At 40.0% G+C, this 26778-nt stretch overlaps 1 long non-coding RNA gene across 1 annotated transcript in view; it reads left to right on the top strand.

Annotated features, from left to right (window-relative positions):
- The window catches only part of LOC141990001 (uncharacterized), an 88009-nt gene extending 61717 nt beyond the window's left edge, over positions 1 to 26292 (top strand). Inside the window, exon 3 of the long non-coding RNA XR_012640040.1 lies at positions 26272 to 26292. This is a non-coding gene — a long non-coding RNA (uncharacterized LOC141990001). The remainder of the gene's footprint in view (positions 1 to 26271) is intronic.
- Positions 26293 to 26778: the final 486 nt, after the last annotated feature.

Here is a 26778-nt window from a genome sequence, read left to right as displayed (position 1 = left end):
TGTGGGAGACCGTGTCAAAAGCTTTGCTAAAGTCAAGGAACAACACGTCCACCGCTTTCCCCTCATCCACAGAGCCAGTTATCTCGTCATAGAAGGCAATTAGATTAGTCAGGTATGACTTGCCCTTGGTGAATCCATGCTGACTGTTCCTGATCACTTTCCTCTCCTCTCCTCCATGTGCTTCAGAATTGATTCCTTGAGGACCTGCTCCATGATTTTTCCAGGGACTGAGGTGAGGCTGACTGACCTGTAGTTCCCAGGATCCTCCTTCTTCCATTTTTTAAAGATGGGCACTACATTAGCCTTTTTCCAGTCGTCCGGGACTTCCCCGGATCGCCATGAGTTTTCAAAGATAATGGCCAATGGCTCTGCAATCATATCCGCCAACTCCTTTAGCACTCTCAGATGCAGCGCATCCGGCCTCATGGACTTGTGCTCGTCCAGCTTTTCTAAATAGTCCCGAACCACTTCTTTCTCCATGGAGGGCTGGTCACCTCCTCCCCATGCTGTGCTGCCCAGTGCAGTAGTCTGGGAGCTGACATTGTTCGTGAAGACAGAGGCAAAAAAAGCATTGAGTACATTAGCTTTTTCCACATCCTCTGTCACCAGGTTGCCTCCCTCATTCAGTAAGGGGCCCACACTTTCCTTGACTTTCTTATTGTTGCTAACATACCTGAAGAAACCCTTCTTGTTACTCTTAACATCTCTTGCTAGCTGCAACTCCAGGTGTGATTTGGCCTTCCTGATTTCACTCCTGCATCCCTGAGCAATATTTTTATACTCTTCCCTGGTCATTTGTCCAATCTTCCACTTCTTGTAAGCTTCTTTTTTGTGTTCAAGATCAGCAAGGATTTCACTGTTAAGCCAAGCTGGTCGCCTGCCGTATTTACTATTCTTTCTACACATCGGGATGGTTTGTCCCTGTAACCTCAATAAAGATTCTTTAAAATACAGCCAGCTCTCCTGGACTCCTTTCCCTCTCATGTTATTCTCCCAGGGGATCCTGCCCATCAGTTCCCTGAGGGAGTCAAAGTCTGCTTTTCTGAAGTCCAGGGTCCGTATTCTGCTGCTCTCCTTTCTTCCCTGTGTCAGGATCCTGAACTCAACCATCTCAACCATTTCTTTCTAAAGTCCTTACAATCCTTCATTTGCATGCAGTTCGGTCTAGTGAATGGGGACGCATTGTAAATGAGACAACACACAATTTACATGTAAACAGACAGATGGATAGACCTGCCTGTCAGAAAACAATTTTTCATCTGTGCAGACTACTAATACTTTGATACAGACTTTAAGAAAATATTTTCAATATATATATATACACCTAACTTCTTATATAATAACTGTACACATATTTCACAATGCTATTGATCACCAGTATGACAATGGCTTTCATTTGAGACCTCACATGACATTCTTTGGTGAACTAGAATGTACATATCAGACTCAGGAGATTCCTGTAACCCCTCTTCACCCACTTGCCAGTTGACATTAAGAGGTTCTTGGATAACAAGGGCACTGTGCTTTTATATTGACAGAAAAATGTCATTCAAGAACATGCCCAGACTATTCATAGTCTTTGATTAGAAATATAAGGGCTAATCCGTTTGCTCACGGAGGTTATCTAAGTGGGTCTCCAACTGCAAAAGGACATGTTATGAATTAGCTAGATTAGCTAGAACTAGTCATATTAGAGCTCATTCCACAAGAGCTCAAGTAGTCTCTATTGCCTGTTTGAGGAATGTCCCTGTACTTGAAATTTTTAGGATAGTTACGTGAAGCTTGAGCCACAGGAAAGATGTGGAAAAATTGGAGAAAGTCCAGAGAAGAGGAACAAAAATGGCTGAAGGTCTAGAAAACATGACCAGTGAGGGAAGATTGAAAAAAATGGGTTTGTTTAGTCTGGAGAAGAGAAGACTGAGAGGGGACATGATAACAGTTTTCAAGAATATAAAAGGTTGTTACAAAGAAAGAGGAGAAAATGGTTCTCCTTAACTTCTGAGGATAGGACAAGAAGCAATGGGCGTAAATTGCAGCAAGGGCAGTTTAGGTGGTTGGACATTAGGAAAAACTTCCTAACTGTCAGGATGGTTAAGCACTGGAATAATTATCTAAAGAGGTTGTGGCATCTCGGTCATTGGAGATTTTTAAGAGCAGGTTAGACAAACTTCTGTCAGAGATGGTCTAGATAATACTTAGTCCTGCCATGAGTGCAGGGAACTGGACTAGGCGACCTCTCACGGTCCCTTCTAGTCCTATGATTCTATGATTTTACAAGATGCTTCCAGATCAGATGTTCATTTGGTAGGGCAGTTCTGCAGTCATTATTTAAGTAGGACTCTGAATACCCACCTCCAAGGAAAGAGGCAACTGCTTGCTAGTCACCAAGAATGAAATCCAGGTGGACAATTACTCAAAGAATGGTTACTTACCGTACAGTAATTGTGAGTCTTTGAGACATGTTGCCCCCATGGATCCCCTGACCCACCCTCCTTCCCCGCTACTATGAAATACTACTCCTCTGGGATTCTGTACTGATATGTGTGCACCAAGAGTGGGATCCATGTGGACATCACATCTTGAAGAACCATAGTTACTGCAGGGGTAAGTAATCATTCTTTTACAGACTTGCAGAGACTTCTCTGCATTGATACATGTAGTTCACATTTCGGAGGTTTTCTTCACAAACATAACAGCTAGCAATTTAATGAAAGCTGAGATTCTGGAATACACTTCAGAGAATAACTTCAGAGATGCGCCAGGAGGCCTCGGAGGCTTTTTCCAAGACCAGGGAGACAGAAACTCTGTACCTTCATACCTAGAGCAGAATTACATGAGATTTCTTGGTGATTTCTATAGCTCAGGGCTTGTCTACCTGCACAAAATTGCACCACAGTTGTTTTGGTATAGCTATTCCCATCTGGGAATGAGAATAACCTATACCGATATAACTGCATCTACCCAAGGAGGTTGAACCAATATAACCGTTTTGGTTAAAAAAAATCATCCTTGTAATCAAATGAGTTATAATGGTACAAAACCTCTACAGGGTTACATCATAGAATTCCTTCCCCGCCCCAGTCTCAATTACATCTCCTCTTCTACCTTCTCCCACCTGACCCTGAGAAAAGCACCATAAAAAGTTGAAAAGTATAATTTTAAATCAATGTTTCTATTGTAAGGTATTTATGTATAAACCCAGGGAAGGAGTCTTTTTTTAAAAAATTAATAACCTGACAGTGACTCTTCTTAAAATGTTAATTTTCCTGAGCCATAGACCGAGGCAGCTATGTGTGAACACCCACTCTTTGTGTATTAAGCAAGATTAATGCATACAGAAAGCCTGTTTATGCACGCACTGGCTTCACCAATCTGAAGAAATAAAAATTCAAATGTATTTTTTGGCAATTATAAAAGCTGTCATATCAATTAAAATGAGAGCCAGCAGTTCTACTACCAAACACCTCCTGGAATCTATGTCAAAAATTGGTCAAGTCAGTAGTGTAGCTTTTAAAATGCAAAATCTATTCTCTTAAGACAGAAAGTGAATGTATCATTTTAAATGGGGGGAAAAAGATATTTTTATGTCTTGAAGTTTTAAGGAATAATTAAAACAGTCTTTTAGTAAGAAGCAATCAATAGATAGTATTTAAGCCCTTCCACTTTTAGGTTAATCCCTAGCTAACATGTAACAAACATTGAACAAATACTGAGAATAAATAAAATCTTTTTTCATGTGCAATAGCAAACATTGTTGTAAATGTTAATGTTCCTAACTCATCACTGATATCTCTCAAATATCAGATGACATAAGTACAAGCGGTGTCAGATTCTGACATATGGACCTATTGAAAATACTTTTAAAAATGGGTTAACACTGGCAGTTAAACAGAATGCAAGCTTTGTACTGAAAACAAACCTTTATTTGAAACAACTGACTGCAGATTGGTTAGATAGAAACTACGATGGAGGTATGTCTAATTGAAAAAATCAAACTTTTTAAAGAATTCTGAGAATGACCATTTTTCAAAGCTGTGTGCCATCTTTGTTAGACTGCAGTTCAGTTTTTGATATTCTAAAAATGGAGATTTTAGAAAGAATACCTAAATTGCTATTTGAATTCAGATCCTACTGAATAATGAAGGATGTTATTTCTTAAAAAAAAAAAAAAAAAAAAAACAACCCAAAAACTTGTGGCAGTATAATTCCTTAGTATTCTGAACTGTTCTGTTCTGCCCTTCCCCCTTGCCCTATTAAAAAGAGTTTGATTTAGTGATTAGAGCTCAGGCCTAGAATTAGGAGGCCTGGGTTTTAATTACAGCTATGACTTTATGACTGTAAGCACTTTTGATGTGCTGCTCACCTTACTTTGGCATCTTCTGGCCTTCCCATCAGTTATTGGCCTGCTTACTTTTTTGTGCTTTTTTGGTACTCCCCAACAGCCATCTTTGGCTCGTGCTCTTATATCTTTCATCTTTGTCTCCTCCCTCCCACTAAAGACACTCAAGGTTTTGTCACTCTCTCACTTCCTTCCCGGAAGCCTCCCTTGCTCCCTTCCCCATCAAAGTCTTCTGTCCACAGCCTTCACCCAATCTCTTCTTCTCTCCTTAAAATCCCCCATTTGCCCTGCTAAAATCCTTCAGTCTAGCTCTTCTTTCCTATTTCATCCTCCATTTTCTGTGCCTTACAAAATGTCCTTTCCCACCATGGACAAACAAGTTCTGCTGTTTCCTGTCATCTACCACCTAGCTTTCAGACTCTTGAAGGTGGGGAACTGTTGTTACCAGACTGCAGGTCTGTAGCTAAGGGAACATATAAGGAGGAACTGCCCTCCACAAAACTTCTTTGCCTGCCCTGTAGAAATAAGATGTTTGTTCCAGATTTTTTTTGCCCTCCAGTTTCTCAGTCTGAGATTATCAGTCATAATTCTGGTGACTCTACCTCACTAGACGGAGGTCAAGCTCCAAGTATGTAGCCTTGTACAATCTAGGAAAAGACAATGGTGGACCATTAAAATTAATGAGGATACAATAAAACAACTTGAAACTGAAAAGAAAACGCTAGTAATGGAAAATTAAGAAGGGAGGAAATTTCCCCACCCTGATTACTATGAATCACCATGCCAAGAGAAGGGAGAGGAAAAAAGAAAACTTTTATAAACAGTATCTTCCACACATATAAACTTTAAATCCCTTATCTTCAAGAAAGCTCTAAAACTTGATATGGTAGATCCAGCATACAGACAATTTACTAATTTTAGTATTTCAGTTTATTCATTTGCTCAATAACATTACTGAATTATTAATTTGATTATGATATTTTATCATAACTTCCTTTTTTAGGCACTACAACTAGTGCTTTGGTATCGTCCTCTCACATTGAATGAAATGGGTACTATTTAAAAACCTTGGCATAAATTATCCAGTTTGCTGTGAGAAATCAAGATATCATAAATTTCAAAGACTTAGATCTTACTCTGAACAATTCATCAGGAATTTTCATGTATCTACTTAAGTATAGTGCAGGACAAGATCCAAAATTCAAGGATGCTTTGAAAAACATTCCGAAAAATGTAAAGTACACTTCTGCTGAAATTCAGAATGAAATCGTTGATATTATGAAGAAGATGGTTTTGAAAGATTCTGTTGAAGATACTCAGAAAAATGGTGACATCAAACTCCTCTGCTAGAAATGTGACACTACAAGGGATGCTGCAAATGTTGAAAATTTGTCCACTGTTTTCACTTCTCTGTTGATGGCAAAGCCAAGAAGAGACTTATTGGAGTTGCCCAATTACATGGCCTCACTACCGAAGATATTACACAACAAATTTGAAAGACTTCCATGAACTGGGTTTTGACCCTCAAAATACTTTATGTTCTTGCTCTGAAGCTTCCCAAGTTTTATGTCAGGGTGCTAAGGAGACGTACAAATGCTTTTACAGGAGATGTTAAATAAGTAGACACCTTACATGCACTGCTTCACTCACAAGTTATGTCTGGTACTTACTCGTATGTGAGAAGAACTCAACAATGGCAAATATGCTCTCAAATTGTAACTCTCTATTAAGATTTTTTTGCAAGCATGAAGTAAGTGTGCTGTACAAAGGCCAGCACCTGCAAAGACTTACAGAAACAAGATAGACTGGTCACCTGAAAACCTTGGAAATACTCCTCAATAATTTTGAAGAGATTTTACATTGGATGGCGCTTACATGTTAAGAGCTATTCTTTTATATTTCTGCATCTTTGAAGGTTTTGAATGCTTGAATTTTTCGTATTGAACAGTCACAAAATTTGCATCTTATTCTCATTTCATAAAAATAAAGTTTAAAAAAGCGTTCTCACTGAATCTGCTTTTTTCACTAATTACATGAGCTTCTGAAGGCAAGCACAACTGCCCTTCTTCTCATGCAGTCTACCCCCCTTTGCGTCGATGTCCTACCTACAGGCCACCTTACTATACTGAGTCACGCTCCTTTCCAAGCTCCTTAACTGCAATCTAACATACAGAATGCAAATCTGGAGGAGGATTCCAGGCGGGGAAAACAATAAATCTGCCTGATAGTATGAGTGCTGGAATCAAGTCGCTCTGTGGTCAGTGAGCTATGTGTCTGTAGAAAAATGTTTTTCCTTACCAAGGGTCTCAAGGAGGAGTTGTTCGTTTAAAATTCATCCTTCTCCTCACCTCATCATTCATAGTTTTGGTTATCCAGCTAACTTGTAACATTCTTCTTTAACACCAAAACATAAATTCTCTGAGTTGTCTCTGTTTCCTTTTTAAGTGTCCAGCTAGGTGTTGACCATATGTAGAACTTCGGCATTTTAGTGCAGTTATGCAGTTTTAACTTTGGACAACACAGAGGTCTTTGGAAGTTTTTGAATACTCTTTTTTGCAAGTTCTATCAGTCTCTGGATTTCTTCATCACATCTTCCAACTGTTGTTAGACTCCCTAGATAGGGGAAACTATTCACTTGTTCCACTACTTGTAACCTACTTTTTGTGTTACAGTGTTTATTGTGTTTTATACTTTTTGTCTTCCTAACATAGATTGTCATTCCGAATTTCTTGCAAGCATTGTTTACAGCAATAATCATGTTCTGAAGTTCTTCCCTATTCAAAGCAATGAAAACTAGATTGTTGGCATATCTTATGTTGTTGATGTATATGTCATTGACCTGTATGACCTGATTGGTATCTTCTAAGCTTTCCCTCATTATACCTTTTATCTATATGTTATATAATTGGCAAGATCGTATGAAACCTTGGTGGGCATGTTTCTTGGTGCTGCAGTAGTTAGATAGTTCATAGTTCATTTGGATTGATGCTCTCTGTTCCCAATACAGGGTTTCTATTAATTGTAGATCGTGGGGGTCAATATTACATTCTTCAAGAATATGTGTTATCTCGTTATGTTGGATTTTATCACATGCTTTCTCAAAAGCCACAAAAGCACATATAAATTTACCTTTGCACTTCTATTGCATGCTCATGCATGCTCACATAAAATCCTAAAGGTAAAGACTGCATCCTCGTACCTGCTCCTGGGAAGAAACCAAACTGACTTCTGCTAATTCTTGTCTCAAAAATAAGCTGCATTAAAACTAAGGATGGCAGACTGTGCTCTGGAACCAACAGCACCCTGGAAAGATTGATGGAATAGGGAAGGAACTTTCTGATGATCTTGAAGACATGTACATTGAAAAAGGAGAAGAAAAGGCACTGCATATTACAATGTGGGAACTAGAAAGAGTGTGAAACATTATAAAAGCAATGAAAAATAGCTGGGGAGGATGGTGTTGTGGTTGAAATGTTACAATACCTGAATGAAGATGGAAAAGCTTATCTTGCAAAAAGAAAAGGAGTACTTGTGGCACCTTAGAGACTAACCAATTTATTTGAGCATGAGCTTTCGTGAGCTACATCCGATGAAGTGAGCTGTAGCTCATGAAAGCTCATGCTCAAATAAATTGGTTAGTCTCTAAGGTGCCACAAGTACTCCTTTTCTTTTTGCGAATACAGACTAACACGGCTGTTACTCTGAAGCTTATCTTGGTAAAACTTTTCAATCACAGAAAAAAAAATTCAGGAGGACATTAAACATCAGTGTTCGTTCCTCTACCAAAGGTTTATAATGCTAGAGAATGTGAACAAGATTGAACTGTAAGACTGATAAGCCCCACACTTAAAAGTTTTGCTGAATATTATTGGCACATAGATATATCAACATCTTCAGACAAGTCTCTGGTAGCAATGACCAATTCATAAAGTGTCTTTAAAAGTGGTCTTGGAGAAAGAGCTTCACTTTTTGGTAGTCAGCTCCTTTAGGGCAATGAAGAGCAGAGAACAAAAGAATATTGACCACCGCATGGTATGACTACTTGAAGGTGGCCTACTGGCAGCCAATTTTTTTCTCCTGGAAAAATAATTAAACAAACAAAATTTGAACTTACCTTGATTACAAAATAGGCAGTTTCAGTAGAACTTTTGATTTCAGGATGCCTTTCTGGAAACTTTCTTGTAAAGGAATTTGAAATTAAGAAGAAAGAATATGTAGCAGATAAGTTTTCACTTCACTGTATTAAAACACACTGTGTTAAATATTGGAAACAGAGTTTAGGGTATTCTCACAAATGTAACTGCCAATATCATTCTGACTGCTATTACATCACTAATAATTTTCCCTGTAAAACTGACTCTTTGTGCAAGCTATTCTGGGTCTGGTAGCAACTGAACAGTATCAAAGTGTGAATACCAAGACATATAATCTTTGGCTGTTGGCCTTAGTGTAACAGTTTGATCACAATTGGCTGACACAATACAGAACAAAATTTGCTCTAGTCTACATTGTGATCAGCATCATGTCTGCTAACTTGATTCAAACACAGTAAAATTCTCTAGTAAAGACAAGCCTTAGGAGAACCTCCCTGGCAGCCTCTGTACTCAAGTTTGGTACAGGATATGGCCCATGGTGAAGTTTTAACCTCTGACTACTGAACTAATCCTCTTGGAATGCAGCAATTATCATCACCTATCAGATAGATGTTAAATGCTGCATTCAGAAGGGATTATCAGCTCTCCCTCCTCCTCTGCTTTGGTTGAATAGGGGAGGAGCAAATAAACTGCCATTAGCTATTGAGAGGGAAGAATAAAGAGAAATCCCTGTGCTCTCTGCAGTAGCTTGAAACAGGAAGTGAAGAGAAGACAGTCTGCTTTTACTGCAGTTGCTGCTTCCAGGGAAAATGAAGACTTAAATTTTGGACAGCACACATGCACATTGCATTTACATAGCCCTCCAGTACCCCCTGCAACTGTAGGTAAAGAGAGACTGCCTCCACTCCTTTTCCTGAGTTGAAAGGAAGGGACAATTTTGAAGAGCTTTTTGTTTTGTTTTGCTGAACGGGGAGTGAAAATATATAAGAAGGTTCTACTACTGTACTTTTTTTAAGTCATGAAATATAACACAAAACTCAGGGTTTGTTGTATCCTTTGATAGCCTGTCTGTGAGTGATTTATAAAAACTTTTATGAAGTCACCACCATCTTTGATGCTTTGTTAGGAAGCCAAATCCCTCAGGTGCTTTAACCAGATGTTAGCACCTTGACAACGCCCTAGTTTGTATACTGTTTTAATAGATACTAATTACCTATTCAATGTCATTACTGTGTTTCAGTTTCTGGCACCAGAATTACAGAGCAAGTTTCAACAGTCATGTAAATAGATCATTATATTTTCTTCCAACAGTAGAAAGTAAGTTAAGAATTGTTAGGGGTACTTGGGAGGTAATGTGAGTACTTAGCTCCTAAAACTTATATTTATTTTAGATTTTCTACATTGTTTAACATTTGCTCTTCAGATGGAAACTGTGATCTGACCATTATTGGGTTTTTTTAAGGTCAGAAAATAAATCTACTTTGAAGCAGCAATAATTTTTTTCAGTTCAGCATAAGTCAGCAAAAATAAAAAAAGAGGAACTTACTGTTCTTCTTCAGAACTTAGCCAAGATTTTCAGAAACTTACAGTACTGAATATTATTAGCCTAAATAAGAGGAAAACTAACAGCCTTTCACCCCCTGCCGAGGCCTATGTCAGCTTGGAATGGCTCTGAGCATTGTTTGGTTGGGGCTACATGATGCAGTATTAAAAAATCCAATGAAATTCCCTCACCTATATTCCTTTGCTGAAAAAATACTTTCTGGCACATATCTGTGAGGAAGAGATGCTGCAGGAAATCCAATCTCTCCTGGCAAAAAGCAGGCAAGCCTGTGTTACAAAGAAGACAAAAGAAGAGTTTTTATTCTGGGTTTTTATGACTAACCCTTCTGGACCCACGCACTTAATCTCCCACAATGTGACTTCAACCCTGATGAAGCTTGGAAAGTTGAGTGCAATACACAAGAAGTCACAAACAAACACCTTGTGAAAGACCAGATGGAGAATTTCCCTGGCTTCGATCTTCCACGAAGCTTATGGGCAACCCTAAACCACATCCGCACAAATCATGGCAGATGCGGATACTTGATGCACAAAAGGAAAATTAAAAACTCTCCAGTGTGCGTTTGTGGTCACCCAGAACAGACTATGGAACATATAACGACTCAATGCCTGATTCACAAATATGAAGGAGGCATCAAAGCATTACACTTCACTACTCCTGACGCAATTATCAGGTTTAACCAACTAAATGTAAAATTATAGTTGTTCTACATCAGAGATACAAAGAAGACCCATTCTGGAACTCAGGGGTACCAGAGTCAATACCCCAAAAGACTAGAGGGCTGAGACCCATTCTGGAACTCTGGGACTAGAGTCAATATCTAGTGAAAAAGATATTCAAAATAGTTATCGCAGAATTATCCTACAAACCATCATGCCTCTTCTAGAGGAAGGTGACAAACTCTCTGCTCTGGACCTTGCTGATGCTCATGTACACATAGGGATATGTCCTAAGCACTGGAAGCATATCAGATTTGTAATAGGGGGAACAGAATTACCAATTATTATCTCATCTTGCCTTTTGGGCTAGCCCCATGTATCCATAAAATGCTTTGAAATAATCACGAGAGACAAGCTGGATGAGGTAATATCTTTTATTGGAACAACTTCTGTTTGTGGAAGACAGAAGCTTTTGAGCTTCTTCAGGTCTCAGTTATCATGAAATAATCATGGCCTACCTATGGCAAGCTATTGTCATCTCATCTGGAATCTCATGGAGGTGAGCAAACTGTGATTTGCAGTCTATTACATTGCTATTCAGTGTGTTTTGGAACTCCAAATTAGAAAAATTAATAAATTTTAGTCTTATAAGAATCCTGGTTGTCTTTTCTCTTTAATTCAAATAGATTTGCATCAACCCTGGATCATGGAGGATCAGGAATCTCATATGGTTCCAGTCATTCTTTTGCATTTCTGTTCCTGTATTTACTGGAGATTTCACACTTGGATATCTTTTGGCATGATCCTCAGTTACACTAAGGTCACTTTATCTGACAATCTCGCTGCATAAAGGTGTCTTAAAGAGAATATCTCTTGTACTGTGAGCCTCCCCAACTAGTGTCGGAGTGGTGTAAAGGTTTTTCACCAATATTGCTCTCAACCCCTAGTGTAGGGGCATGGCCAGAGGGCACTGACCTATATGGGTAGTCTCTATTTCTTGTGGCACTATGTAAAGCAGAGTACAAGTTAGAGCAGCCCATAAGTGGCTCTAAATTACACATGGGTCTATGATAGGTCCTTGCATGGCTCAGAATAAAGGGAGCACAAAGTTTGTACCTGCCCACATCTCTGTGCCAAGAGCAGGAATAGAATGACAGAGAATCTGAACCCTTATTTTCAAGGACCGCATTCATGTCTGGTGAGCATGGGACATCTCAGCTTCTGTTTTAACTATTTTCAGTATCTACATGGGCATACTGTGTATTAACCATAGCATTTCCAACTTCATGCTCATGGTATTATGAAACAATGTCCTTGATATAGAATCTCATGATATGGCAGCAATTTCATCTCTCCAATCTCACTAAGTGTTTTTTTTTATACTTAGCAGTGCATAGGGGCCTGGGATTTTTTTGTTGGCAATCCATCTAGTGTTTTTTAAACTGTTATATGTTTGGGTCATTTCAGGTTTATTTGAACTAGTCCAATTTTGTATTGGAAATTAGTATTTTAAACTCTTCTTCCTGCAGCTGCTTTTGCTATTAGAAGGTTATCCGCAGCTCAAGAACATTTGTTTATTTCTTGAGAGACCAAAGTCCCTTCCGTGGTGGCAGGATGATATGGGTTGGACAAAGTTGATGGAAAATATTTTCTATTATTCAGATCCTGTGAGCTCAGGTTTCTTACATGGAAGCTGATTTTGCCGGTGACGGTAACTTCAGCTTCATGTTCTAGTGACCATTCCACCTTTTAACCAGATTTTACAAGTTTAAGGTGATGCCAGAGACTGATCCAAAATTCCTTCTTATGATGGTGATGGATTTCAATTTTAATGAGCTAAACATCCTTCCTATGCCCATTCTGGTAAGGTGGTTCTTATCTATCAATATGTTTTAAAATGCTTGAGTATTTAATTGGAATAGAATCATAGAATATCCAGGGTTGGAAGGGACCTCAGGAGGTCATCTAGTCCAACACCCTGCTCAGAGCAGGACCAATCCCCAAGCCTGACCTTAAAAACTTCTAAGGAAGGAGATTCCTCCAGCTCCCTAGGTAACGCATTCCAGTGTTTCACCACCCTCCTAGTGAAAAAGTTTTTCCTAATATCCTATAGATATTAAATACCTTAAAGTCTATGCAATTTTTTTAAACACCAGTTCTACTTATCTGTCTTAGATTTTTCCACTGGCACTGCTCTCTGGAAAATGACAAAGTCTACATTGCTGCTCTCGTTTCACATGGTTCTCACTCATCCATTGCTAGGGGGCAGATTGGAAAAAAACCTGATTCTCTCCCAAGTTCCAGCCACACCCCAACCTACACCCATTTGTGACATCAAAAGGAGACATCTAAATGAGATTCCATTCACAATAAATTGCACAGAGCTTCATGATGTGACTGAGGGTAGGTCTACACTAGAAAATTTTGTTGGTATAACTGATGATTTTTTGTGGACATAGCTATGCCAGTAAAAGCCCTAGTGTACATGCAGTTATATTGATATAAAAATGATTATACTGGTATATCTTATGCCAGAATGTTTCCGTCAACCTGTCTGTTCCTGTTGTTCCGGGAGGTGGTGGAAAAATCCCTTCCGTAGTTGTAGGCTGCATCTATGCTATGGGGTTATACTGGCAGAGCATAGTTATGGCATTGGAGCTATAGTCCTCAGAATGCAGACATGGCCTAAGAGGGTGTTGCTAGTTAAATTACATCTGTATAATTAAACTGACAAAAATTTCTAGGGTAGACTATGGCATGATCCTCTCTTGTGTGATCATTATCAGCAGGGAAATAGTTAAGGTTGACAGGCTATGTTTACACTGCACTTTCATCCGTAAAACTTTTGTTGATTAGAGCTATGAAAAAAACACACCCCGACCGACAAAAGTTTTACCAATGAAAAGAGCCTGTGTGGATAGCGCTTTGTCGGTGGGAGACACTCTCCTGCCAACAAAGCTACCAGCTTTCGTTGGGGATGGTTTTATTTTGTCTGCAGGAGAGCTCTCTCCTGCCACTAAAGAGCGGCTCCACTGCATACCTTTAGAGCAGCACTGGTGTTAGGTGCACAGTGTAGACATAGCCTTAAACTGTAATGTAGTTTCCAGAGTTCACACTGAGATGAACAGGATAGTTCACACTTATCAGAGCTATTGTTTGGGCTGTCTTAAGGCAGAGATAGGTTGCATCAGTCATCATCAATTTGCACTCAAGTCAGAATTCTGAACTTTCTCTTTGCACAATAAGGGCTAGAGATACAGGGCTAGATCCTGACATGCTTGCTCTCATTACTTTACTCCTCATGTAATTTCTAAAGGAGTAAGATATTGCTCAGTGTGAGTACAGATATCAGAAATTGGCCCATCATTTAAAAGTGAAAGCTTAGATTCTGGACCACAAGATGATAACTCAGTACTATTCCTTAGTGGCTGCCAACCCAGAACAACTTCACTCAATTTAACCCCTCCCTTACTGAAAGTTTACAAAGGGCTAAGGTAATGGCATGAGGTAAGAATTGAGGCATTTCATGCTAATCATCACTACCGATGTATCATGGTATATCTTCACTGCAGAGTTAATTTGGCTAAGTGGCATTCAGGTCTGAGTCAACCAGGTTAGCCTAGCCTGGTTGTAGGGCTCACTGCTTCTGCACTCATCCATGTATGCTGTTAGGATTTCTGGGGGCATATTCCAGGGTCCTTTGTCCTGCAGTAAACTGAGCCACTCTGATTCTTTCCCAGTGAATTGTGGGAGAACTTATCTGTCTTCTGGACATGCAAAGGGAATTGTGGGAAGGCATTGGAGGACTTTTAGCTCTCAAGTGATTTAGCCTGTGTTCTTACTGCCAAGTGGGCATTTTGCAGACAGATTGAAAGCAGCACCCAGACTTTAACTTATACCCGCAGCTGGGCCAGCTAGCCAGGGTGTAAAGTACCACTAAACTTGGGTGAGATGCTTTAGGGTGGGATGTGAGGGGGATTAGGGGCAAAACACAAGTAAGAGCCTGAGTTAACTGCAATGAAAGACATAACCTCAGAGGGGTCAAAAATCTCAAGAACTAGGGATGTTCTGCCTAGTCTTTCTCTGGGAACATGAGACCCACCCACAGTGAGACTTCTGTAAGGTATCTGTTTTTAAATAAGAAGAATTATAGGTAATGTTTCCTGTAGCAATAGGTGCACCTAAAATGTCTTGGGCACACTGCAGAAGATTCATGTGAAACATTATTCTGCTAAGGCTGCAAAATGTGTTCCTTCAAAACTACTTGCACGTCCCTTGAGATTGCAAATGAACAGCATGCAAGTACAGAGTGCACCCATTTCACTCTGCTTTGAAAATCTAAAAGTCACCTCGGAGACCTCAGAAAAAATTATGCCATTTTTTTAAAGGCTTAAATTAAGGTAAACTGAGCAACCATATTGTTTCCTCTTTGCAAGAATATCATCTTGTTTATGAATTAGCATTTATTGAAGACCAAAAACAAAACGGAAAACGTATATGAAACATGAATATACGTAATATTTGTTGCAGGCCTGTTAAGGTGTTTACTAACTCTTTCTTGAGAAATGTGAAGAACCACTTTTGTTGGAATGAAGTAGCCTGCTTTTAATAAAGTTGTTTAATTTGCCATTTGAAATTTAATAGTTGAACTTCAATAGTCATGTTTTTTATGACTCTCTTGCTCATGTAATGCCAAATTCTGTCCTTAGTTAAACCCAGGCAAACTTGCGAAGTCATTGCAATTGCATGGCTGTAACTGAGGGGGAAATAGTTCATTTAAAATGTATTCTAGGCATATATCCTTGCAAATTATTCACCATCTTCTCTCCTGAGCAACCATACAAACTTTCCGTTTCCTAAAACTGAAAAGTGGTATCTTCCAAAGGTGGCTTGATTTGGTCTGGGCAGCTGCTTTTTCCCATTTATAGTATTCTAAGCCACTCTTTCCACTGTGTTGATACTTTTCTCTCTTCTTCCCCTTCCCACTTCCACATACTCGTAACAATGCCTACCTTCTACTGGCCTTTTGAGGGTGTGCCATTTGGTTCCTCTGTCCTCATCTAGGGTGACCAGACAACATGTGTGAAAAATTAAGATGCGTGTGGGAGGTAATAGGTTCTTATATAAGACAAAGTCCTGAATAATGGAACTGTCCCTACAAAATCAGGACATCTGGTCACCCTACCCTCATCATTCTAGGGAAGAGCCAAGATGGTGCCTCTCCAGTTCCCCAATGCAAAGAGGAGCATGGGGTGGGGGTGAGGAATCTTCAATCATCTTGCAGAATGCAGAGTAGGTTACCTAGGTGGGTTTCATTCCTTCCTTCCTGGGCTCAGTACCTAGAGATAGGTTATTCTTTTCTCCCTTACCCTTAGACACGGGGGAAGGGAGCAGAAATGGATCTGTGGAAATAACTCTTTTTTTCTTCTCCCCTGATGGTGGGGGAGGTAGCAGAAAGAGATCTTGCTTGGATTGTGAGTGATAACCAGTAAGTCACAGCTGCGCAGGTGAAGCCTTGCATATGTGGGTGTTGTCGACAAAATACAGGTACCTTGGCAGCCAAGTGATATGTGGAAACCATTTGTCTGAAAGACATCTTGACTTACCTGCTTTATTTTGCTACATAACACAGACTTCATTTCACTGTGTCTTACGTTGAATTGGCATAAAATAATTCAATATTTGATGTGATTAATAAATGTGTTGTTTTTCTGTTTCAACAATTAGAGATTGATCCTGTTAGTAAGTGTTGTTACTAGTTTTTGGATAAACTGCACATGTACAGAAGATGAAAGCATTATTTAGCTTATCAGAATGTTTAAATAGTGCTGCTAAGAGCATACTGCTCTGTTTTCCCATTCAATAGCAGGGAAAGTAAACAAAGGCTCAAATACACTAAAGCAACAAAACTATAATACACAGATCCCTGAACTATGACACTTCCATGAGATCAAAAAGCTGATGTAAGATCTCACATCTTTCTTCTTTAATGAAATGGCTCCTTTACAAAATAGCTAGAGGCAAAACTCTGTGTTGGCTATTGAAACTATACCAAATCTAGCCAACAAAAATCCTTCTTTGGAACACACTTGACCTACAGTTAAGCACATAAGGGTTAACTTATGCTTTGAATATGTAGTTGAAATAATTGCCTTAAAAAAAAAAGCTTATAAAATAGACATATTAATCCTAACAACTAAATTAATGTTTTATTTTAAAACATAAGCACCAATTAAGTCACTAGAAAGCTATATTTCTAAGTATCTTGTCCAAAAATAGTTATGTCTGAAGCCACTTGTAATTATTATGTATGTTTATTACTGGACATATCTGCTATGCTTTACAGCTGCAATTCAACAAAGAATTTTTGGTTAAAAATACTTCCTTTCCTACAATTTCTTTACAAAGGATTACTCACAATTTCCCCCTACGTGTATACTTTTTGTTTTAAATTATATTAAAATGATTTAATTCATTTTATCTTGCTCTTTAAATTTTTTTAAATGTTGGCACATATCCCTCACATATGATCAGTTCTGATTTTAGCAGATAAATTAAAATACATTTTCTATATATTTAGTGAGAAATGTAACATCATTTGGATTTTTAGGAGTGTTTCTAGTGCTACAACCACATTTTTCTTGTAAAGATGTAGGCACTACTAAAGAATATTGTGTAACTCTGATTATTATATAAGAAAGAAACAATTATGTTCTGCCTTTATTCAGGATTTTATTTACTCAAATTAATAGCACGTTTTAGGTTTTTCATTTTAAAAAAATCACACACATGGATAAAGGAAAAAAAATCAGCCGTATGGTATTGATACCTGTAAGTCACTCTGCACTGTTTTTGGGTAAAGTTTGATTTTGAAATTACTTATGACTAGGGCATGTAAGAATCAGTGGTGTTGGGATGGGTTTGGGGGATTTTTGTTTGGTATGTATACTAAAATCACTAATATAAAAACACTGAAGTCTCATTTTTGAAATTATATAATAGTTCCGGATTAAAAAAAAAAAATCCAAAAACTGGTGATAAAATATAAGCTGTTTTAGTAAAACAAGAATAGGTAAACCCATGAACATAAAAAAATGGTAGGTTCACTAGCTGTTCATTACAATTTCAAACATACAAACTGTTCAATATCTTAATCATTATATCAAAGTAACAAAAATTTTGTGCAATGTGATAGAGATATTCCTTGGGTATGTCACAATATAGGGTGTTTTAGGTTGAAGAATGGGAGTTAGCTGCTATTATTTTATATTACTGTAGCATTTAGGAACCCCAGTCATGGCCAGCACTCCCCCACCCCCCAAATAATTCTGTTTGTACAGCACTTAGCACAAAAATGGAGGAAGAGTACAAAGAAACAATGATCCTCTCTCCGTAAAGAATATTTCCATTTGTCCAGGCAAAAATTTCGTACTTGGCTATTTTATTTCTGCATTATTGCTTATCAGTTCATGCTTCGCTAGGCTTTAACTGGTCAAATAAAAAAAAGTTTATTATATAATTTGTGCTCTCTTAAGGAATCTCATTCACAGATCCACACTTGCTCACCTGTCTCTTTTGTTCAGAGCTTGTTAAATAGGCATATTCCCAAGAAACTGAAAGCTTAACTTGCACCAGCATGCCTTCACCCTAATTAACTTTGAAACTTCAGTGGCTTCTGTGGTTGACAACTGGCACAAATAGATCCTTTAAGAGTGTGGAGATATGGTGAAGATGCCTTCAGAGAATTCAAATTATAGGAAGGAAATCTGATTTTCATTAATAGTAATTGCTGTTGTATGAAGTAATCTACTGTAGCCACTGACTTCTCTTTCCTTATAATGTGAACTTCCAGTATTCCAAGAGAGAGACAAAGTTGATCTGTACAAAATTCTGGGTTGTCTTTTTTTTTTGTATTTTGGTTAATTTGTATTTATTCTTTATGTATTAAATTAATTAAAACATTACGTTGTTAAACATTAACTAAAATAATATTTAAAATTAATGTTTGTGAGGTGCTCAGATACTGCAGTGCTGGATGCAATTGATTACTTAGATGGAAGATAAAATGCACTTTTTCCAACAAAGTGTAAACAGCTTGTACCCACAGTGAAACTTTTACTTATCCTTGACCAAGTGGGAAAAAAATATGAGGTGTCAACCAGAAAAACTGTCTCTGAGGTTGTGTGGGGGAAAGGGATGAAACCTCAGTCCTATGATGGTGTTTATGCCACTCCCTACAGCAGCTTTACCTGTTGTTTCAACTCCTCTCCCAATATGACGCTTCCCATAGGTACCCATGGTTTTGAGGCACCTCAATACCACCTGCCTGTAGCATGAGGAAGCTGTGCCTGATGGGTCAGTTCCCTGAAACAACCAGCCACAGGCAGAATAGGCACTCCTCTCTCAGCCCACAAAGATTCTGCTGTCCCTCTGCAGGTTAGCAATAGACACACTCCAAACCCTGAGTCCTGAGCATACCCCTGCACTGTCCAGCCGTTATCCATGGGACACTCACAGAATTACCAGAAGAGTGGTTTCCAAAGGAACAGTACACGACAGCTTACCAGTTACACCTTGTATCACAGCTCTGCTTAACACACAACACTTAGGGTACGTCTACAGTATGAAATTATTTCAAAATTATTCTATTCGAATTTTCGGAAGCTATTTTATACATTCGGTCTTCTGTGTCCCCATTAAAGCGTGTGAATTTGGCGGATTGAATCCACAGTACTGAGGCTAGCATCGAATGTCGGAGCGGTGCACTGTGGGTAGCTATCCCGCAGTCCCTGCCGTCCATTGGAATTCTGGGTTAAGCTCCCAGTGCATGATGGGGCAAAAACATTCTCCCGGGTGTTTCTGGGTGTGTGTCGTCAGAAAACTACTGCAGACAATCGTTTCGCCCCTTTTTGGCGTGCAGATGCCATACTGCTTTCAGCAGACGGTGCACCGCTGCTCTCCTGCTACTATGAATCCACCTCTCATTTCCTCTCATCTTCCTATGTAATCTCTACTGTCTACTCTTTCTCTTCCTCATCGAACGCTTCCACTGCCAACTCTGCTCGGCCATCATGAACCGAACAGCACAGCTTCCGCCGCCAACTCTGATCTCCCGCTATTGCCACGCTTCCGAGCTTCTCCATGTTGTCTGTTCTGGGCTCCCACCTCCGTGAAAGCCACAGAAGACAACCATTTTCCGCTGTTGTTTGGCTACTGTGAACCGAACAGCACAGCCTCCGCCACCAACTCTGCTCTCCTGCTATTGCCACGCTTCTGAGCTTCTCCATGTTGTCTGTCCTGGGCTCCCACCTCCGTGAAAGCCACAGAAGACAGCCATTTTCTGCCTTTGTTCGACTACTGTGAACCAAGCAGCACAGCTTCCGCTGCCACTTTGCTTTCCTATGTTTCGCGCCCTTTTTCCAGGATTACCCGTGCAGGTGCAATAGCCAGGGAGCCCAATCAGATCTCCGCTGCAGTTTTGACCATTGTAAATACCTCGCGCATTATCCAGCAGTATGTGCAGTACCTGCAAAACCGGGTGAGGAAGCGACGACAGCGCAATTACTATACTGATGAGGACATGGACACAGATGGCACGGCATGTGACGATAGGGAGATCATGGTGGTGTTGGGCCAGGTTCATGCCGTGGAACGCCGATTCTGGGCCCAGGAAACAAGCACAGACTGGTGGGACTCCATAGCGTTGAAGGTATGGGATGATTCCCAGTGGCTGAGAAACTTTCATATGCGTAGGGCCACTTTCATGGAACTTTGTGACTTGCTGTCCCCTGCCCTGAAGCGCAAAGACACCAAAATAAGAGTAGCCCTCACAGTTGAGAAGCGAGTGGCCATAGCCCTGTGGAAGCTTGCAACGCCCGACAACTACCGGTCAGTCGGGAATCAGTTTGGAGTGGGGAAATCTACTGTGGGGGCTGCTGTGCTGCAAGTAGCCAATGCAATCATTGACCAACTGCTATCAAGGGTAGTGACTTCGGGAAATGTGCAGATCATTGTGGATGGCTTTAATGCACTGGGGTTCCCTAACTGCGGCAGGGTGATAGACGGAACACATATCCCTGTCTTGGCCCTGGAACACTGGGGCGGCCAGTACATAAACCGCAAGGGGTACTTTTCCATGGTGCTGCAAGCACTGGTGGATCACAAGGGACGTTTCACCAACATCAACGTGGGATGGCCGGGAAAGGTGCATGACGCTCGCATCTTCAGGAACTCTGGTCTGTTTGAACAGCTGCAGGAAGGAACTTACTTCCCAGACCAGAAAATTACTGTTAGGGATGTTGAAATGCCTATAGTTATCCTCAGGGACCCAGCCTACCCCTTAATGCCATGGCTCATGAAGCCGTACACAGGCACCCTGGACAATAGTAAGAAGCAATTCAACTATAGGCTGAGCAAGTGCAGAATGTGGTAGAATGTGCTTTTGGATGTTTGAAAGCGCGCTGGTGCAGTTTACTGACTCAGTTAGATCTCAGCACAACCAATATTCCAATTGTAATTGCTGCTTGTTTTGTGCTCCACAGTACCTGTGAGAGTAAGGGGGAGACATTTATGGTGGGATGGGAGCTTGAGGCAATTCGCCCGGCTGCCAGTTTCGCACAGCCAGACAACAGGGCGATTAGAAGAGTGCAGCGGGGCACGCTGCACATCAGAGAAGCTTTGAAAGCCAGTTTCATGACTGGCCAGGGTACGATGTGAGAGTTGTGTTTGTTTCTCTTAAAGTTATCCACCCCCTATATATATATATATATGAAAGGAAATAAAGTCACAATTGTTTAAAAACCATTCTTTATTATTTGTTGCACAAAACATTGAGAGAAATGAGAAGCTAGATGGGGAGGGGGGGTATTGGGTTAGGAGGGTGGAGGAGGAGGGAAGGACAAGTCCAGAAACCAAATCAAAATTTAGGATATGCCAGCTTTCTGCTACTTGTGTAATGCTCTGGGGTTGACTGTGTGGGTCCCCGTAGCCTCCCCCCCCCGCCCCTCCCCGTGTTCTTGGGCGTCTGGGTGAGGAGGCTATGGAACTTGGGGAGGAGGGAGGGTGGTTATTCAGGGGCTGCAGCAGCAGTCTGTGGTCTTGCTGCCTTTCCCGCATTAGATCCACCATACAGCGGAGCATGTCAGTTTGCTCCCCCATGAGCTTGACCATAGCATCCTGCCTGCTCTCATCGCACAAGTCCCTCCTCTCTTTGTATTCATGTAACGCTTTACACAACTCTGCAATTGTTTGCCTCCATGCATTCAACTGGACCCTATCAGTGCAGGAGGACTGCATGAGCTCAGCAAACATGTCGTCCCGAGTTCATTTTTTCCGCCTTCTAATCTGGACCAGCCTCTGGGACGGAGTAGATAGGGGTCGCGTTGAAACATTTGCACCTGCTGCGGGAGGAGAAAAAGGGAGGGTAGTATTTTAAAAGATACATTTTAGAGAACAAAGGGGACACTGTTTCTCAGTGAAACAGGCAATCCATAGTACACAGCACATGTTCTTTCTGTACAAGGTCTCATTTTGCCTCTTATACTGAAGTGCCTGCCACTTTGGTGTGAGTAAGCCATCACATGCGTCCAGTCAACAGAATTCAGCTTGCAGGCAGTGGCCAGGCAACAGAATTCAGCTTGCAGGCAGTCTGTGGGCTCTCTGGGCTGATTGCTTCACACAACACCCTCCCCACACACACACACCGTGGGACTCCAGTGAGGCTCTGAGCAGGGATGAGCCCTTTAAACGCGAACAGCCCAGCATGGCTCTGATGAGGCTCTGAGCAGGGACGAGCCCTTTAAACTAAACGCGAACAGCCCAGCTTTCCCCCCCACACCTCGTGGCTCCAATCAAGCTCTCACACACCAGAAGTGCCTTCTCCAGGGTCATGGTCCGGGAGCATGCTTTGGGAGTGGTGGGGAGGCTATTGGCTCCAGCGTTAAGAATAGTTCCTGCCTTGGGGGGGAAAACAGATTCCCCACTTGCCACCTGTGCACTGTCCTCCTCTTCGTCCTCCAAAAACTCATCCTCCTCGCTCCGTGCAGGTGTCCATGGACAGTGGTGGGGTAGTGGTGTTGTCACCCCCCATAATTGCATGCAACTCACGGTAGAAGCAGCATGTATGGGGCTGTGACCCGGAGCGCCCGTTCGCCTTCCTGGCTTTTTGGTATGCTTGCCTGAGCTCCTTGATTTTTGTACGACACTGCTCTGTGTCCCTGGAGTAGCCTCTTTCCATCATGGCCCTGGAGACTTTAATGTATGTATTTGCATTACTTTCTTTGGAACGTAGTTCTGCCATAACAGATTCGTCTCCCCAACATGCAATGAGATCCAGTACCTCCCATTCGGACCATGCTGGAGCTTGTCTGCGAATCTGGGACTGCATGGTCTCTTGTGATGGTGGACTCTGCATGCTTGCCTGTGATGGTGGACTGTGCTGATGGTCACCTGTGCTGATGGTGACCAAACAGGAAATTCAAAAGTTCCCAGGGCTTTTACTGCCTACTGGCTAGTGCATTGAAGTTCAGAGTGTTGTCCAGAGCGGTCACAAGGGAGCATTCTGGGATAGCTCCCGGAGGCCAATATCGTCGAATTGCGTCCACAGTACCTGTAACCCGGAACTGCGATCTCGATTTTAGCACTACTCCACTTGCCGAGGTGGAGTACAGAAATCAGAGTAAAGAGCCCTTTAAATCGAAAAAACTGGTTTGGTCGTGTGGACGGAATCAGTTTTATTTCGAGGTAACTCGGTTAATTCCAAAATAACTGCATACCGTAGACCAGGCCTTAGATTTGTTTATAGAGAAAGCAAGTATATGTTTATTTAAATAGAAATTAAAATGATAGCAAATAGAAATGTTGGAAACAATAGGTTACATATACAATCATAACACACCTACTAAAGCCTTAAATGTAACTAACAGGATATTATGTCATAAGAGCAAAAACTCACTCCAGATTCTTCCAGTGTATTGCAGCCAGGCTTGGCTGCCATCTTCCATTTCTGAGGCTTCCTCATGGTAAGGGCTGGAGCTAGCAAGGTGCCTCACAACCCTGGGTACCTCCAAGAGTGGTCACATCCAGCAATCTGATGAGCCAATAAGGTAGCCTGCTATGTCTTTCCATAGCCGGTGACAGACCTTTGCTCAAGCAAACTATGCCTCTGTCTTAGCTGTTTTATGTTTTCTTTTCATTCTAATTTTAAGATATTTTCAAGCTGAAGTCCATGTTGCTGGCTACAGACGGACTCTTTAATCAGACAGAAATCTGCCCATGACAAACCTCTGACCAGAGGGATGGTGTCTTCTTAGTCCACCATTTTAAAGGGAGGTATTCAGAAGGAGAAGAGGTTTCAAAATGTCTACCTTAGGACTTAGAGCAAGACATGGGAGAATGACTCTTTTAAATACTTTTGCATTTTATTGGGATGTGAAATTCACATTATAGTTCTCGAGCGGTGGATGGAAAATTCACAAGTGCAAGAAGCACAAGCAATTTTTTCCCCAAAAAATGTTTTTAGTGGAGTATTTGTTCTCAAATTGTGGTCTGTGTGGGAGAGCTGGCTGGTTGCAAAGAACTAATTCTTTTTGTGTACAATTTGCATTAAAAGAAATTAAAAATACCAGGGGCCAAATTTTGTCCGATGCATCTCCACCAACTTAAGTGGAGTCACATGGGGTGTAAATTAGTGTGGAATATGCCCCCAATTTATTGCAAAGCTTGATTTCCTTGACACTTTCACTAGTAATGCAATTTTCTTTGTAAAGCTTGACTCACAGTAGAGGAGCTTAGTCCCAAAATTTGGTCCGTCTACCCCTAATTAATAATTGTAATTAAAAACTGTTTGTTTCAGTTGTCACATTCCAGTTTTAAAGTTAAGGTCAAAGTTGATATTTAAATGACATTGTTTTGTTCAAGTCAAATCACTGATTACTTGCTAAAAGTATGAAGTTAACATTGGTGTTTTTGTTTTATTATCTAATGAAAAGAGAAGGGTTCTTTTTACCATTTTTGTGCAAAATATTTTATATGCGTATGCAGCTAAAACTGTTCTTTGGGGTACTTTGTAAATCTCCAAATCTGTTTTTATAAATGTACACTGAGAGTGAATGAGAAATGTTTATTTGGATCTGCTGTTATTTAACTTGTTACTAAAGGAGAAGTTTGGTCTGGGCAACCAGGCTAGTTTCTTTTGTTTTATGTACAAGCCCAGAAAGAAGAAATAAGAATAAGCTCATTGACTTGTGAACAAAATAGTTAATGTTTGCAAGTATCTGCATAGGTTTTAAAATGTGGCTTTGTTTTTATAATGAAATATATTTTTATTCTCAGACAAAAGTTATGTTAAAATGGAGTTCTTGTTGAGACTATATCAGTAATTTATGGTAAAATACATTATAAGAGGTTGTAATTATTCCTAAACCAAATGCTATAAGTCCAAGAGTTAAGGTTAAACTTGAAAGAAATACAAACATGTTAGGGTAAGAAATATACAATTGGGGCACCTAAACAACCTTAACTCTGCCCTGTAATGACACTATGAGTAACCATATGATTAAAGTGTTTAAATGTTTGTGGTCTCAGATTAGATTCAATTGATTTTTAAAGACATGGTGATACCGAGAGGGGAAAAATAAAGTGTTCAGGGTGGTGATAGGTGCACATCTTACTGTTTATGTGTTTGATCTTTTTTTACATTAAAAATACTGTCACCTACCTTCTGTCGACAGTTAGTCCTCCTGTCTTTTTCCAGTAATTTTGTGAAGTTCAGAGTTCTCATCCTGACTCTGACACAGGTTATCTCTGTGGCCTTGGGCAAATTACTTGTGGCCCAATCCTTCTTCTAGTGAAGTCAGTGTCTAAACTGACCTCAGCAAAAGTATTGGGTCCATCACCTGTCTGCTTCAGTTTCCCTATCTTCTAGAACATGTAACACCTATTCTGGCTACGGGGTAATGAGTTTAGAGTGCTTTAAACTTAAAAAAACACTATTATTTGAAAGGCAGATCTAACCTCCATTTGACATTACTGGAATTTCTATGAATTGAAAGGAGATGAGGAGTGATTGATCAGAGCTATAGTACCTGTTATACTCAGCAGATTTCAAGTTTAGGTTTTAATTTGTGTTTGTTAAGTTACTTGAACATTTCAAATTCTTTAAGAGAAACATTTGGCGTCCTTGATATTCATTTTAATCTAAAAAAAAATGTTCATTTTCATTGATAAAATACCCATAAAATATTTTCCAGAATTTTAAATTTGAGTTTTTGATCTACATAAATTGCCATCTTGAATTGCATACTGTATGTTGCCTGATGCTATATGAAATAATATCAAAAGAAGCAACATTGCGGATTTCTGTTGGAGTTAATCAGAATTAGGTTATTGTCATTTATGTAAAATGGGAAAAATCCCTCCTGGAGATAAAGATTTTGCTTTTTTAAAGTTTACAAATCTAAAATGAGCTTAATCCATTGTTACTTATAAACTGTTCCAGTTTGGCTTATCATTAAAGAAAAATAGTTGTTTCTTTCCCTTCCAGCTATGGAATCCTATCCCAATTAAGAAAATTATTCAAAAATAAAATATTTTTCTCCTTTCCCTTTCCTCTCATAGCTAAAGATCTGAACTCAATCCTTGCTTTTTCAATGCAGGTAAGCACTATTTATTCATGTCTCAGGGACATCCAGAACCTTTAGATAATCAGAGTTTCATCAAAAATGAGTTTCAGTTACTATATACTTTTTGGATGGGGGTTGGGGACAGATGACAGAAATTAATTCTGGATAACCAGGATTTAGATAGTGAGGATCTACTTATAATTCAAATAAAACCTCTGTTTTCATTACAGGAAGATTAAAAGTAACTCAAATCAGGAGATTTCTATCTCTTGATTTAGCTGAAGAGAATTTTTAGATATTCAGTATTTTATCTGTGCTTCCATTTAATCTGTTTCCTAACTATGCTGTGATAGCATAAATGTAAAAAAAGTGCTCCTAAAAATGCTTTCCATCTAAAATTTTTAGCTCTGCAGGCATCAGACACTCATGCTCTCTAACCACAGTACACAGTAAATTTGGGTTAGTATCTCCCCTCCCCTGTCACCACCTTCTGTGGATGCTT

This window comes from Natator depressus, chromosome 6 (assembly GCF_965152275.1).
Source record: "Natator depressus isolate rNatDep1 chromosome 6, rNatDep2.hap1, whole genome shotgun sequence".
NCBI lineage: Eukaryota > Metazoa > Chordata > Testudines > Cheloniidae > Natator > Natator depressus.
Note: the sequence above shows the minus strand (reverse complement) of the source record. Positions and strands in the feature narration are given on the sequence as shown.